Source organism: Crinia signifera, chromosome 1 (assembly GCF_055691185.1).
Source record: "Crinia signifera chromosome 1, ASM5569118v1, whole genome shotgun sequence".
Classification (NCBI taxonomy): Eukaryota; Metazoa; Chordata; class Amphibia; order Anura; family Myobatrachidae; genus Crinia; species Crinia signifera.
The window spans coordinates 409,338,264-409,355,376 of record NC_139217.1 but is presented as its reverse complement, the minus strand read 5'-3'; the positions used below and the strand labels follow the sequence as shown (position 1 = coordinate 409,355,376).

At 43.2% G+C, this 17,113-nt stretch overlaps 1 non-coding gene and 1 pseudogene across 1 annotated transcript; both read left to right on the top strand.

The window, feature by feature from the left end:
• Positions 1–7,359: 7,359 nt before the first annotated feature.
• LOC146045487 (U6 spliceosomal RNA) lies at positions 7,360–7,466 on the top strand. Its single transcript, XR_014465449.1, has one exon. It is a non-coding gene; the product is annotated as a U6 spliceosomal RNA (small nuclear RNA).
• Positions 7,467–8,903: 1,437 nt separating this feature from the next.
• LOC146045500 (U6 spliceosomal RNA) lies at positions 8,904–8,989 on the top strand (annotated as a pseudogene).
• The last annotated feature ends 8,124 nt before the right edge of the window (positions 8,990–17,113 follow it).

Genomic DNA, 17,113 nt, shown 5'->3' with positions numbered 1-17,113 from the left:
GATGGAACAACCATAGAGGACTCGAGGAGGAGGTGGGGCAGTGGACAGCAGCGCCGCACGGAGAGAGCCTGAGAGGAGAACAGTGGGCGGGAGGAGGCGGGACCACTCTGGGAAGAATGTCCACTCCGACTGCAGCCACCAGTGACAGCCGGAGGAGGCGGGGCCACACGGGGACTGGGCTGAGGCTGAGCCTGCAAGTGAGGCCGCCTACCGCTGAGCAGCAGTCAGCCCAGCCGGAGGTGAGCTGAGCTCGCTGTACATTTGACTTGTTTATTTGTTTGCGCTGCATGCACATCTTTCGGCCTCACTACCGTCGGCCTCCCGGGAAAGTTCCCGGTAGATATAATGGCCAATCCGCCCCTGCTCCTACACCACTCCTTCTGCGTGAATGCGCCAAGACACCTCCCCTCATTGCGTTTGCAATGCATCAGACACTGATACAGAACATTAAGGTTCAGACTAGTTGCAACTTAAGTGCACATTAAACTTTAAATATGCGCATTATCATTTGCTAAAAAATGTTTATCATTTCCCCACTTGCAGGCGGTTAAGTTAAACAGAAAACACTATATTAAACATGATATTTTAATGAAATCGGGTTTGTAGGTTTAGGATCAACCCAAGTTTTTCCTGATTGAACTATTGCATTTCCGTACAATCAATCACATCAAGATAAATTGAAGAAAACATGTTACTATCTGATTATCATCATTTTATCTAGATTGTAAATCACTAAAACCCACATAACATTTTTGATAGATGTGATAGAAAAGAAAGACATTTACATATACACTATGGGACAGGTGTTAGCACAGTAGACTTTATTTGCACAGTTGGAATACACACTCTTCAATCTGTTTCAGTTTAGTCACTTGATTGACCACTTGTCTCTCACTTGTGTCGATTTTTAAGCAATTGAATAAATCATTTGTAACATGCTGTCAGCTTTTTATAGATGCAGACATTTTTCATTTCTTTTGCTATTGATATTTCAGGTAACTACTGTATAAGCTAATGAGCCTGATTCTGAATTGGGAATAAAGCAAAAAAGAACAAGTAACTTTCACATGTGGCAATGAAGTTCAAATACATTTCTGTTTTTTACTTTGCTGCTTTTGCAAGTAGCCTATACATGCAGGACAGCATTATTTTTATACTGCAATTTAGATTTAAGTTTGAACTCGACCCTCTTAAACTTAAGCTACCTATGCACTATCATACCCTCCAACATTTGAAGGGCAGAAATCGGTACACATTTAGGAAGGGGACGTGGCCACGGGAAAAGTGGGTGTGACCATGGGTAAAGTGGGTGTGGTCACACCCCCTTTCCGAATGTGTACTGGGCAGTTTTTTCCCCCACATTTATATGTTACCCCTGTATATAATGTCCCCAGTACACGTTACCTCTGTATATAATACCCCCAGTACACGGTGCACCTGTATATAATACCCCCAGTACACGGAACCTCTGTATATAATACCCACTGTATATTGTGCCCCTGTGTATGTAATACCCCCAGTACAAGTTACCCATGTATATTATACCTCCAGTACACGGTGCCCCTGTATATATAATACCCCAGTATATAATACAGACACCACTATACACGGCGGTAGTTACCCAGCTGCCGTCTCTAGAGAAGGGTCACATCTTGCGAGTGCTCAGTCCGCGTCCACCGGTTACCATAGAGACAGCAGCGGAGCTAGATTGTAGAGGCAGACGGCGGCCGCGAGAGGACAAAATTCCCCAGAGCACGCATATCTCCCGGGTGCTCTGCAGGGAAGGAAACCAGTGACACACACAGGCCACTTCCCAACAGAGGATGCGCACCGATGAGAGAGCCATAAAAAATCGGTACATTCAGTACACTTTTTATTTGCCGGTACAGACCGTTAGAAAACGGTACTGTACAGCAAATTTGGTACAGTTGGAGGGTATGCACTATACAATTTATTGGTCGCCTTGATTATCAGGGTGATTTTTCTGTTAGTAGAAGGTCTTGAAATTGGCAGCACACACTGGGGCTAATATATGATTCTATGAAACTATTTGCAAATCCACAATTGCAAACATAGAGCCCACCCACAAGCCAGTATGAAGACATGCACATTAGGGTTAGTTGAAAAACACGGAAGTGACTGAAGTTTGGCCTTGGTGCCCAAAAGTTTAATTTGGGGTCAATATCAACTGTGCAAAATTTCAACTCAGTTAAAAACTTTTTGAACAAATTTTCAAATATTTAGCAAAAAAAATGGAAAATTACATGTTTTTGAAGTTCAACCAATCCAACCTCAAAGTTGGCATGGAGGTCATAAAAGAGATCTTTGGCTCTCCCAATGTATGAATAAAAATCACCATTGCCTTAAAATGAACTGGCCACTCAGAAGCCGCTAGGCCGCTAGCCGGCCAATAGCGACATTCGGAAAATAGGAGCCGCATGATGTAAACAAAGACAGCGTGCGGCTCCTACCTCAGTTCGGCTTGGATCGGGTTTCAGTTTGTTTTTTTGCCAAGTCCCCCTGGATGCCTACATGGACAGAAGTGGACCGATCTATGGCGGAGGACCCTTGTAAGTATAATTTCCTTCCACAGGTATCCCTATAGATTTCTTCAGGACAGATAGATGGATGGACAGCGACCTACGAACTCAAGATAAGTAAATATCTGTATGAGAGGGCTATGTATGGAATAAAGTTTTATTTTTCTGGTGTGTCAGTGTGTTTATTTTACTATAAATTTCTACAATCTACAGCGGGCCCTTTAATACCCCACATGCTGGGACTTGTGGTTCTCCAAGTCTCTTGTGGGGCATTAAAGGGGGGTTCCACAGCAATATACAATAGTTTTTTCTATTTTTACACCATTTATCAGCCCGGTACCCACCGCACAGGGGTACAGCCCCAGGTAAATTCTGGAGGGGGGGGGCTCCTTTATTGGCGGTGGTCCACACTCCCCCAGGACCCCTGCCCAGGCTGACCGGTCAGGGGGTTAATGCTTTGGCCAGTGGGACTTGTATAAAAAGTATTCTCCAGGCTTTGGCATTACCCTGCTGGCTGGTTGGGCCTGGTGCTGGTTCTTGAAATACGGGGGACCCCCTATACGTTTTTTTCCCTGATTTTTTAAAACCAGGACTGGCTCTTTGAGCCTGGGGCTGGTTCACACTGCAGCCTGCAAGTATCTTACTGTTCCGTGCAGGCTTCTGCCAAATAAGCCAGGAAAATTAAGTGTATTTTTCTGGTGTATTTGGCCGGCAATTAGCAGCAGTTTACCATTAATTAGCTTAGTAAATTAGGAATCACCATTCTTTTGAATGGTTATTCCTATTTGTATTCTGTCAATGGCATATACATTTGTATTTGTAAATACAAATAGGAATGTGCCATGAACAGTAATTTATGTATTTTCGGGATAGCAAGGGGGAAATTTACTAAGGTATTTTCGTAAAAAATAGATGTATTCGTATCCAGAAATAGACCTATTTTATACAAATTTGTATTTTCGGGATTTACTATCCCGAAAATACGGCAATTCGTATTTGTATTTACAAATACGAATGTATATGCCATCGAAAGAATAAGAAACTTTTTATACAAGTCCCCCCGGCCAAAGCATTCATCCCTACCAACCAGTCAGCCTGGGCAGGGGTCCTTGGGGTATAGGGACCCCCCAATGAAGGGCCCCCCTTCCAGAACTTACCTGCCCAGGCTGAAGCCTGGTGCTGTCCCCGGTACCCCTGGGTTGTAGGTACCGGGCTGATTCAAGTGTAAAAAATAGAAAAAACAATTGGGTTTTGCTGTGGAGCTATGAGTCCCAGCAAGCCTGGAAAGCATACTGGGACTTGGAAAACCACAAGTCCCAGCATGCAACCCATTAATGGGCTTGCTGGGACTCATAGTTCCACAGCTAAAACAATAGTTAAATAAAAGCACACTGACACAAGAAAAATATTTATTTCACACAGAGCCAATTCATACATACTTACCTATCTTGATTGAAGATTGGTCCCCTTGTCCAGTAGTAATCCTTTAAGGGTACCTGTTTAGGCAAACCCTACTTACATCTCCTAGTAGTGGATCAGTCCTCTTCTTTCCCTGTGGGCATCCACCGTACTTGGCAAAATAAAAAAACGCCTGTACCCGAGCCATGACGGACACGGAGGAGCAGTCGGAGTATGTTTGTTAACCTCCGGCATCTCCTCCTCCCGAATGCCGCTATTGGCAGGCTTGAGGCCTAGCAGCTCCTGATTGGAGCCTATACAAATACGTAGCCGTATGCATTTGTATGCAATCGTATTAAGAATATGAATACAAATTTTCGTATTCGTATTCTTAGTAAATTTCCCCCTAAATCCCGAAAATGTGAATTTGTAAGAAAATAGGTGTATTTTTTGTATACGAATACACCTATTTTTTACGATTTTAGCTTAGTAAATTTTCCCCAAATTGTAGTATAAAAGAAAATAAAAGGTAGGCTTTGCAAGTGACCGCTGAGGAATAATATTAACCATTAGAGCGCCAACATTTGTCAGCTGTGCAAAATATACACTAATCGCTCACATATGTTATATGACTTCAAATAAAAAATGTTGTGTAAAAAAAAGATTATGGGTGACATTTAATAGGATGTGATTTTATCGCATTTCCGAAATGTCACACTTTTTAAAAGCAAAATTTTTTGGCAGACATTTTTATATTTAATGATATGTGAATTTGCAGCAAAAAAAGTGCGATATAGTGCAATTTTTAGAAATGAAAATGTGCGATTTTTAGTAATGAAAATGTGCGCATTTTCGGACGTGCGATTTTGTGTAAAAAGATGTGAAAGTAAAAATGGTGTGGGGTCCCCCCTCCTAAGCATAACCAGCCTCGGGCTCAAAGAGCCGGTCCTGGTTTAAAAAAATCATGGGGAAAACAAAAAGGGTTCCACCGGCCTTTATAAAACCAGCACCAGGCTCAAGGGCTCCTGGTTCCCAAACTATGGGGGACAAAGAGAGTAGGGGTTCCCCGTATTTCAAGAACCAGCACTGGGACCAACCAGCCAGCAGGGTAATGCCACAGCCAGGTGGGAGACTTTTTATACAAGTCCTCCCAGCCAAAGCATTCTCCCCCTGACTGGTCAGCATGGGCAGGGGTCCTGGGGAAGTGGGGACCCCCCCAATCAAGGGGTCCTCCCCCTCCAGAACTTACCTGCCCAGGCTGAAGCCTGGGGCTTTCCCCGATGCCCCTGGGCAGTGGGCATCGGGCTGATGAAAATTGTAAAAATTGAAGAACCTATTGTGTATTTCTGTAGAACAACAAGTCCCAGCATGAGGGGCAATAAAGGGCCTGCTGGGACTTGTAGCCCCACATTAGTACAAATAGTTAAATAAATACATACACACACCTGAAAAATAAAAATTTAATGCATATGGAGCCCATACATACAGATACACGGTCCGCCACTGGGATTTCCCAGACCATGATTGGCTGGTGGACAGGCCTAACTCCCGGTCTGGGGGCAGAGTGATTGGCAAGTGTGTATACACTTACCAACGATCAGATACTGTAGGTCAGCCGATCATGGATAGTGTGCACCCAGAACAAAGAATATAAAAAAAAACACGTACAAGGGTTTTTAAAAAGGAAACATAATCATTACCTTTTTATATATTGTGGCATGGACAGCATCATTCCACATGAAGTGAATGTGGAACATCAGGATTAGGGTTTAGAGCAGCAGCAGGACTGATGCTGTCTGCCTGCTACCAATATAGAAACAGGCTTCTTCTATCCAGCGTATGCATACCTCCCAACAGTCCCGATTTTAGCGGGACAGTCCCGATTATCAGGGCCTGTCCCGCTGTCCCACCCGCGGGTGGCAGTGTCCCGCGGTGTGGGGGGGCTGTTGGGAGTCCCCCCCTGTCAGCTGCTAAACAGCGGGGAGTAAACGCTGTGCGCACAGCGTCTATTCCAGTAGCCAGGGGGCTGGGGGCATGGCTAGAGGCTCACAGAGCCTCTGGGTCATGCCCCCATAGCGGCAAAATGGGGGCGTGGCCTCACGGGAGAGACGCGAGTATAGGCCACGCCCCTCGAAAATTTCAGCGTCCCGCTGGCTGATCACACAAAGTTGGGAGGTATGGCGTATGTGATCTCTTTCACAATATCTATACTTTGTACTTTCTTTAAAGTGGATTACCTGAGCTTATAACAATCTATTTCTTTATCAGAAACTAAAGTATTTTAACCAGCATATAAAAAAAAGTGTTAAAATTGCAGATGAGTAGTTTAAACCTGATTTAATTTTCCATATAGGCCCATACACACTAGACGATATTGGTCACAATGCCGCTCAGAAAGACTACTGTCGCCTGGTGTGTACGATGTACATCGTTAGCAACTCGCGCTCCCACGCACCGTTAATAACCTTCTCCCTTGTTCGGATGAGGGAGACCTCTTTAACGATGGTCATGCTGCTGCTGCATCATTACCGTCACTCCCCCCCCCCCCTTCCTTTGCGGAATTGCAAAGTGTGCATGCACTTGTCAAAGCCTGCTCCCCACTGGGATCTTCTAATGTTTACAGGCATTAAAGCAGTTATAAATGCTACAATTACATAACATTATCTTCCAAAACAACCTTTGTACATTACTTTTTGGTAAATCACAAATATAAGTGTTTTTTATGTAGGCAAACATGGGAATATAGTATGTTTGTCTGCATAGACTTACAGCTAAACAGGTAGACTGTCTCTTTTATGAGATTTCTGTCCTGATGAATGTGTGAAAGTTAGCAATTGTGGGCATATGCAAGCCCCCGTCCAGCCCCATCACACGCCAATGTTTCCCCCTACTTTTGCAAACAAGGTCCACTCCTCTGTTCCTCCTGAGAATTCCCATGTTATGAAACCCATTAGGGTATACGGCTCTCTTGCATTAGCTTACACTAGCATATCTCCCAACATGACCCTCTCCAGGAGGGACACATTGCTCTGTTTCTGGACTTCCCTCTTAATGTATGATTAGTATCACCTGTGGTGAAACACCTTTCTTATCACTTAACCTGTTTAAAACAGGTGATGGCAATCATACATTAAGAGGGAAGTCCAGAAACAGAGCAATGTATCCCTCCTGGAGAGGGTCATGTTATGGAGATATGCACTAGTGTTCACATTCGCGTGCACAGAAGTGAGCACAACAAAAATATATTGCATGAAAAATCTGACTTTTGTGCAAACAGAAAACTAAGCAAATTATTTTGAAGTTACCGGTACCTATCTTCTGCCATAACAAGCTGGATTTGCTTATGTCCTCCTGCAAGGAGGATGAAGTAATCAGGATAAACCATTGGAAATTTAGACAAATTATTAAGAATGCACACACTGTGCTCGCTTCGGCAGCACATATACTAAAATTGGAACAATACAGAGAAGATTAGCATGGCCCCTGCGCAAGGATGACACGCAAATTTGTGAAGCGTTCCATATTTTTGTTCTTTGACATTTGGATGCCATAATATTGTTATCTTACCTCCTATAGAGCGAGATAACATGCGGAAACTAGTACGTCTATCAACCTGGTACAACTAAAGGCCCCCATACATTAGGCCGACTTGTCCAAGGGACAAGTCGGACCCAATTCTCCTGCGAGCCGCCCGGCAGCTCCCCGGGCGGGTCACATACAATTTGGCACATGATGTGCCATTTTTTACATGTGATAAATCGCCTGCGATTTATCACATGTAAAAAAAAAAAACGGGAAGCTGCCGGGCGGTGAGGATCAGGCGGGAGGGCAGCGGCGGTAATGGGGGCGGGTAGCAGCAGCGGGGGGGATGGTGCGAGTGACAGTGGGCCGGGCGGCGGTGATTTGTCTGTCGAAATTTAATGGGTGGAGATGAGAGCACTCTCATCTCCACCCATTAAATTTCGGCAGGACCCTGCACTAACAGTGTCAACAGGGCACCTTTTTATTGGGGAAGAGACAGCAGATGCTATTTCTTTATACCTCTCCAGCAAACTCCCTTCAAACGAACTGACTACACACTCCACTCACGGTGTCGACTTAGGACTACGACTAGTCGGTCGACATAGCAGCAGTGTTTGTGTGTATTACCGTGGAGTTCTATACCCATCTTAAATCTAAATAGAAAATTACAATATCACCCTCTTGTTGTGGCTACCACTGCATTACCTGTCTATCCGCAAGCATTTGGAGCTCTGTGTTTGTTATTATAAATTGTTGCCGATTGAGCCAATTGTCATTTTTTATTGTTTCATTTGAAAACGTAACGGATACACACCATACAATTTGTTGGATGAAACCCACTTTGATAAATTAATCCATTTCGCTACCAGCGTTTTTTCTTCAATATCAGTGTATCTTATTGATCCACATTAGTGGATATATATTCTCAAAATTTACCCGCATTTGTGGAGTAACACCAGCGACATATCGCTGGAGGGACTTAATCGAGTCCAAATAGTGTTTTTTTCCACTGATTTATGTTATATGTAGTTTGTACTTGTGTCTCTGTCCATTACTAAGCCTTTTAGATATCTTGATTAAAAGTTATGTTTTAAATTCTATAACCATTACATAAAGATTTCTTTTTGACAAGCGTGCCCCCAAACAAAGGAGAGTACTTTTTCTTTCTTCTCCAAATTTGAGATAGAGCACTCTCAGCCAATCAGCGGCCTCCCTCCCAGCGGAAGCCGGACAGTCATTTCACAATGTTTTTTCAATGAAGTTGTAATAGCCTCTGCGGTGCACACACATATCACCGTTGCCCGTCCCCACTGTCACCGGCACCCACCCGCTGCGGCGCACGGACATAACAAGCTGGATTTGCTTATGTCCACCTGCAAGGAGGATGAAGTAATCAGGATAAACCATTGGAAATTTAGACAAATTATTAAGAATGCACACACTGTGCTCGCTTCGGCAGCACATATACTAAAATTGGAACAATACAGAGAAGATTAGCATGGCCCCTGCGCAAGGATGACACGCAAATTTCACCCACCCGCTGCGGCGCACGGACAAATCCCTGCCGCTCGCCCCACTATTACCAGCACCTGCCCGCTGCGACGCACAGAGACATATCACAGCCGCTCGCCCCACTGTCACCGTTACCCCCCCCCCCTGCTGCAGGAGGTCGGACATCATTGTACCTTCTGCACGTCCGACCTCCTGATCTGATCCGATGCACACGGGACCGTGCATCGGGTCAGATCAAATGTCACACACACATACGATTTTGGGCAGATTCGCGTGGAATCGGACCAAAATTGCATAGTGTATGGGGGCCTTTAGCGGAACTAGAAAAGGGAGGTCCCCCTTTTTGACGTTGTCTATCTCTATACCCCCATTTTTATTGGATATTTATGTATGGATATTTATGAGGAATTTTTTGTTTTGTTTTTTTTGATGCTTTGATTATGTGATTTCTATATATCTTGCAGTATACTCAACATACCTGTAACCTTAATGAATAAAATGTGCCATAATACAACGCAAATTTTTACTTGTCTTCTCAATAAAAAAAAAAGAAGAAAAGGCCATTAAAACTCTGAAAAAAGACAAGGAAATTATTATTAAAGGGGCGGACAAAGGAGGAGCAGTGGTTCTATTAACCACTGAGGCATACTTAAAAGAAGCGTCAAATATTCTTGATGATCAATCCACATATATAAAACTCCAGGAAGACCCTACAGCCAAATTTCAGGAAGAATTATACATCTTACTGACAAATGCATTAAGGAATTTATTGATCACGAAAAAAGAATTTGACTACTTGTACGTCAAACATCCTATTATGCCTATATTCTATCACCTCCCTAAAGTCCATAAGGACAAAAATAAACCCCCCGGAAGACCCATCGTGGCGGGTGTAGAATCTCTTAGTGCAAATCTTTCACATTTCGTGGACCTCCTTCTTCAACCATATGTAACCCTCAATAAATCCCATCTAAAGGATTCGACAAGTATTCTACAGAAAGTCCAAACCATCTATTGGCAAGAAGACTACCATTGGCTCACTGTGGATGTGCAGGCATTGTATTCATCCATTCCACACTCAAAAGGAATGGAAGCTGTGAGATGGACTCTCTCCAAAGATCCAAAAATGTCCAAAAATGAAGTGGATTTTATCATTGAGTGTATTAGCTACATACTTACACACAATTACTTCGAATTTAACGGCACATATTACCTCCAACAGAATGGGACAGCAATGGGGACAAAATTTGCCCCCTCTTATGCAAACCTCCTAATGGGGAGATGGGAAGAGCTATACATCTACGGCTCTAGATTTGAACAGCACATCAAATTCTTCTATAGATATATTGATGATTTGATTTTCATCTGGCAAGGGGATGCTTTAAGTATTGAGGAATTTAATTCCTACCTCCAGGTTAATGACCACAATCTAAAATTCACCTCTAAGGCTAACAACAAGGAAATAGATTTCCTAGACCTTACTCTCAAGGGAATACCTGGCGAGTTGATCAACACAAAAACATACTTCAAGGACGTCGACGCAAATAGCTTCATTCCCTACAACAGTTGCCATCACCCAAAATGGAAGGACGGAGTCCCTTATGCACAGTTCTTAAGACTTAGGAGGAACTGTACGGAAATTCAAGACTACACACAACAATCAGAAATTCTTAAAAACAGGTTCATCGAACGGGGCTACGATAAAGTAAAACTTGAAGAAGCTAGAGCAAGGGCAGAAAGATCGGATAGACAAATTATGCTGCGTGATAAAGTAAAGAAGGTCCAAAAAACACCATATCGCCCATTTATCACCCAGTTTAATAAAGAAAATCGCCAGATTAAAAAAGTCCTTACCAAGCATTGGCATATTCTTCTGAAAGACCCGATCTTGGGCCCAACATTACCACGCTCACCTAATGTGGTCTATAGACGAGCCCCGAACTTGAGAAGCCTGATAGCCCCCAGTCATTTCTGCCCAGAAAAAAACACGCCTAAACCGGGGAAACATTTTCTGAACGACACCATCAGATGCACTCCATGCACCAAGTGCAATTGTTGCAAGTACATGGAAAAACAACCATTCATGTGGAAAACAGCGGAAAACAAAACTTACACTTTAAACCAACCTTGTACATGCACCTCCAACTACGTGGTATACAGAATCACATGCGGGTGTGGCCTATATTATATAGGCAAGACCAAGAGGATGTTAAAGTTGAGAGTTCAAGAACATCTGAGAAATGTTAAAAACAAATTGACCTCACACAACCTGCCCCGTCACTATCTGCACAAACATGGGTCCAACCCCGAAAAAAACTTTTCATTTACCGTCCTTGAACACATCCCTCTGAACCCCAGAGGAGGTAATAGAGATCTTACTCTATCCAAACGGGAAACCTTCTGGATATACACCCTGGGGTCCCTTTCACCCAATGGCCTCAACGAAAATATTGACATAGTCTCCTTCTTGTAGTCATTATCCTTCTTTTTCTGAATCTCCTTGCGCTTCTTTTTCTTTTTGTGTTTCATTTTATCCACCCTTAATTGGAGCACTCACATTGGTAGTCCTCCAAAAAACTTTTGTACATACAGGACCATTGGAGTTATAAACCTTGCTGTTTGAACATTGATCAATTTTGATTGATCAATGTTCATCATCTAAATTGAAGTAGGCCAGATTCATCTAAAATTATTTTTCCCCCTTTTTTTTTTTTTTTAGTCTCAGCTTTAGGATATATGTTTATTCTAGGTGGTTATCCGCACCATTGGACTGATCCTCTTTCCCTTTATCCATATTATCTTCACACACGGTACCTATGTTTAAGTATATGCTTCTCTAAGACCACACATTTAGTATTGGCTCTGTTTACTTTACACTATGGCTATATCCCTTAAGGGGTTTGCCACACCCCACCTTCAAAGGTGACACACACCTCACATAATTATCTCCCTTAGTTTGATATTTTGCTTTCATACCCTTAAGTACTGTATATGGCCCACCATATTCTACACATTATCCTTCCACAGTTTTACCACTATTATTGGTAGGGTAATTGTGGCCCTTAGGCTATTCTGCACTTATTAATATCTCCCACCTTGCATTCAAGGGGGTACACTGACTCACTCTGTCATAGTATTACCATCTCTCTGCCTCTTTCCTTTTTTATATTATCATTTATTATGATAGGCTATTCTGCAATAATTAATACTTCCCACCCCTTGGAATTATGGGACTACACGGATTCACTATATTATCATCACTTTTTAATATATAGGCTCCTAGCTAGTTATTCCTATTAATGTTGGCCAATCCCCTCTTATGCACATAGTTTTGAGGGTTCCCCCCGTTTATATTCCCCCTTAATTATTAGTTACCATATCTCCATAGCGTTGTTTCTCCCATATATATTGGCTAGATATATGCCTACATTCTTAGCGTGTTACTATAGTTATCCAGAAGCTGCCACCCTTTATTAAGCCACACGCCATTCTAGAAGCACTATTAGCCCCAGCACCAGTAACCCAGGTAACCAGGGAACGCTGGCAGCGCCATTAGCCCAGTCCACGTTACCTTGGTAACCCTGTTACATACTCCACGTAGCGCTTAGACATAGACGCTAATGGAACGCACGGCGCTCTAATTAGCCTGTCCTCCCGGACGTCCGCCCTCCCAGACCGAGGGTTGAGACGCAGTTGGAACGCACAGCGTTCCCGGAAGTAACTACTTCCCGGAGCTATCTCTATAGTTTAGGTGGACGCCGCTTATTTCACACCACGCTCCTTATCATCTCCTAATGCCCGGCTAACTATTATTCTATCTATATCCCCGCTAGAGGCCCTTCTACTGTTAAAAAAAGTTTTTTTTCTTATAGCTGAATACCGGAAGTGAGGTCACGCAATGACCGGTATATATAACACCACCGAGTAGAGGTTAATTATCTCTCTCCCTGCTTGTCCATACTGCGATAGCTGATTCGGGTAGGTTGCACTCTATTGGTCCTGTATAATTACTATTTATGTATGTCAAGGCACTTTTTCATGTATTTACATTTAACCTTAACTGTGTCTTATTGTAAAAGCTTTGTTTATATAGTATGAACTGCATTTTCTAAAAGAGAAGCTCTGCTGTGATACTGGACTCACTTAGTGGTCACACACTCCCAGTGTGTTACACATCTTTGTAATGGGCCACTTTAACAAGTAAATATTCATATGAATAAAACATGCTATTATAAAGGTGTGTTGATTGTAAGAGCGCTGTAATCTTTATTTATGTAAATCAGTACACATAGGCACTTGTTTGGCCACCATACACCTAGGCGTTATGTACAGCCTTTTTTGTTTTATATTTTTACCAGTAGGCTTAGATTATCTGTTGAGACCGATATATATCAGTTACCTAATTGCTCCAACCACCATTACCCTTAGAGAGTATTACATCTCAACCTCCATCTGTCGTGCTAAAAGCACTATCTGTACACCTGTAAATTGTCTAACAGACATATGTGTTGACATTTAGAATCAACTATATATCTGAAATAGACATCAGTCGGAGAGGTGTGCCATTTCGCCTTTTATTCTGGTATGTACCATCCATTGCTGTATTTTATCCTGAATATCTGTTTTCAAGAAATGTATTGTTCTGTAAATCCGTTACTATGACACTATTGTGTGCAGATGAGACTCACCTGTTTCTGATAAGTATCTATGCTCCCATTGATTATCTTCCTAATAAGAACCATTCTAGCAGTCTATTATTTCACCTTTACCTATTGTGATCCATTGGTGTACCCATACTGTATTGTATCTACATTGTAAAGCTTATTTGCCCCGGTTTGTAACAGTGAAAAAATTGACCTTTTGATATGCGATTGGTTTATACACATCCGATTTTTTACTTATATTATATTAAACCTGCAGATACCGTTGCTTGTTATAGTGGAAGCACTACAGGGTCTTCTGACTCACCACGGTGACCACACCTTCCTTATAAAACTCGTAAAGAGTTTGCTTCTATGTACTTGTATGTTAATATATAAAGATTCCATAGGTATGTGTATTACTTGTTCTCTACTTTTGCCACATTAAGGTTGACCTGGGAAATTCTGGTCTGCATTTCCACTACTAGTTCCTTATAAAGAACCGCCCACCTCCTCTCTCTTCCTTCTGTTCCTCGCATTTGTTCTTCCTTCTAGCTTTTTAAGCCCTAAATTATCTTTTATATCCACTTAAGTGCTTTCTTCACGGCATTGTCTCATTACCCCTTTTTTTAGATCTTGGTGTACTACCCCTGAGGAAGTCCCTAGTGGACGAAACGCGTAGGGTTATCTCGCATGCTCATTCTACACCTTTGTTTGGAATCATTATGAAGTACAACGATTCATCAATTATTTCTGTAAACTATTCATAAATGTATTTTAAATCGTTTTACTGTACGAAATAAATTTTGTATTTTTACAATTGTTGATTGGTGATATCACCTTCTGAGCGCACCTCTACACCATTTTCTCTCTATCCTACACATCAGACTCCCAATAGCAGCGGAGCCTTTAGAGAAGTGCTGCTCACCTATAGGCGCAGGATAGGGACACAACCCCCCCTTTTTTGCTATATATATATATATATATATATATATATATATATATAAAAGAATGCACACTGCTGATAGTTGGACCTTTTATCCTGTGTTTTAGACAAGACTGACAGTGGTACCACTACCCTAAGGAGACACCCAGGGCGGATGCAAATACCGCAGCCAAAAAAAGCACATGGGCTCACAAGTAGGTGCATGGCCTAATGAGTAGGGGCATGGCCTCACAGCCCAAACCCTTGTTTTCATCACACAGTGAGGTTTGTAACATGCCCCTGGGGACCAGTTTTGTGCAGATCCGGTTCGTATACTGTTACAGTGCAGCATTCGTGTCCTGTCACTGACCAGGAGTCTGCACTTGGGTGTTAACCCTCACCTGAGTGTGGCCTGCATCCCCCTTGTGATGCCATTGCTGACTGATCACATGGCATATCTGCCATATCTGCCCAATAATTGTGTAGTGTATACCAAGCCTAAATATCTGCTCATTTTAATTCTGACCCACCTGGTTGTGCCAAGGTGCACAATTACTTGTTCCTTTTAGCTTTACTCCTAATTTAGAAACAGGGCCAATATATTATACTTTTTGAAGATAAAAACCTGTTTTCATGATAGTAGGGCTTAATTATTAACATTACTTTAGGTGCAAAGTTTTCATGGATTCACAGCAACTATTCAGAGACTTGCTTTCATTAAATGTATTTAGCAAATTGCCAAACATCAGCTTTTTTGTTTATTTTATGTGATTGGAATATTTAAATGAGATAGATAGAAGTGGATAGATAGAAGTGGTGGAAAAGGATAATTTGCAGGCACATAGGCCCAATGTAACAGCCTGCTATATGATAGATGTTGCACTTGTTAATAATAGCTGGAACCAGCTTCTACAGCCAGACAACAGACATATAACTACAGTATGATTTACTACAACATGATATCATTCAATTAGTAGTAGTAGTACGTTTATTTATAAGGCGCCGCAAAGTGTCCGCAGCGCCGTACATAGCAAACAAAAAACAAATTACAAGGTAACGTACAGGGTGTGTTGAAAAATACATTATAAATAGGGGTATAGCTGGTAGAACTAAAATCAACATCAGTTCAGAAGTAGGTGTCAAAATTGTCGAGGAGACTGAAGATGAAGTAGAGGAAGGGAAGAACAGGACAGGAGGACAGGTGAGGTAAAGAGGTAGGTTGAGTACGTGAGGAAGGAGGACCCTACTCATAAGAGTTAACATACTAAAAATAGGTGGGTGGACAAATGAAATACAATAGGATAAGTAGGAACGGAGGGGAACGGAGGCAGGATAGGAGGATCAAAAGAGTTTAGGAGGAGGGATAGGATAGTCGAAAAAAAGTGGGTTTTGAGGGAGCGCTTGAAGGAGGTAAGAGAATCAGAAAGCCTGATTTGTGGCGGGAGGTTGTTCCAGTGCAGGGGGGCAGCGCGAGAGAAGTCCTGGACACGGGAGTGGGAGGAGGTGATTAGGTGAGAGGTCAGTCGGCGGTCAGCGATGGAGCGAAGAGTACGGGAGGGAGTGTGGATAGAGATCAGTGAAGAGAGGTAAGGAGCGGTGGAGGAGGAGAGAGCCTTGTAGGTGGTGGTGAGGAGTTTAAAGAGAACTCGGAAAGGAATGGGGAGCCAGTGAAGAGATAGACAGAGGGGGGAGGTAGAGCGGCGGGAGAGGATAGTCTTAAGGCCCGGGCAAAAGTTTATGCTTATGCATTTTCAAAAATTTGTAAAGGGACAATGTTTTTAATTTAATGGACCCTTATAGGCCTTCGGGGGTATGGCCGTAAATTCCTCCGGCTGTCTGCGCTGCAGGAGCGGGCTGTCCCAAGAAATTTCCGTGCATGCCACTGTAAAGAAAGGGTGCGCCAATGGTGCATTCAGCGGTGAGCCACTGGTTCACCACCATCCCCCCTGTTGCTGATCCCCCCCCCCCATCCCGTTGCTGAAGAGGATCAGGGAGGTTCGGCTGTGCTCAACTGTTAGTGTGTTCGGGTTTCCAACACACAGGAATGCTGGAACAGACGAACGGCTAAGGAACAAAACACCCGAGCGCTCCTAAACCCCCCCATGCAGCCCCGAACTTCTCCAACCGGCCGCAAACAGCTGAAGCCGGCAGCAGAAGCCCCATAGGAGCAAGGGCTGCTGCAGAAGGCAGCGGCTGCCCCTTCTGTTATGAGAATTTCTGGGGCAGGACAAACCTGCCCTGGTAGCTTTGTTCTGCCCCAGGAAACCCCAACACTCATGGGTTTAAGGGTGCACTTAAGGGAGTCTGTTTATTGTGGTAGAGGGTAATATTTACCCGGGTCCCGCGCCCCCTCCCCCACTGCAGGGACCGGGCAGTGGGAGTAGAAAGCAGTGGCTGCTGCTGCAGTGGTGTGTGCTGAGCAGGGGAGAGAAGCAACTGCTGCAGCAGTGGTCTGTGCACTGGCACACAGCCCGCACCCCCTGCTTATTTTTTTTACAAGGGCATGCTTGTAAAAAACTCCCTTTGGCCATGCCCCTTTTGTTGACCGTGCCATTTTTGTTGGGGCCCGGTGATGC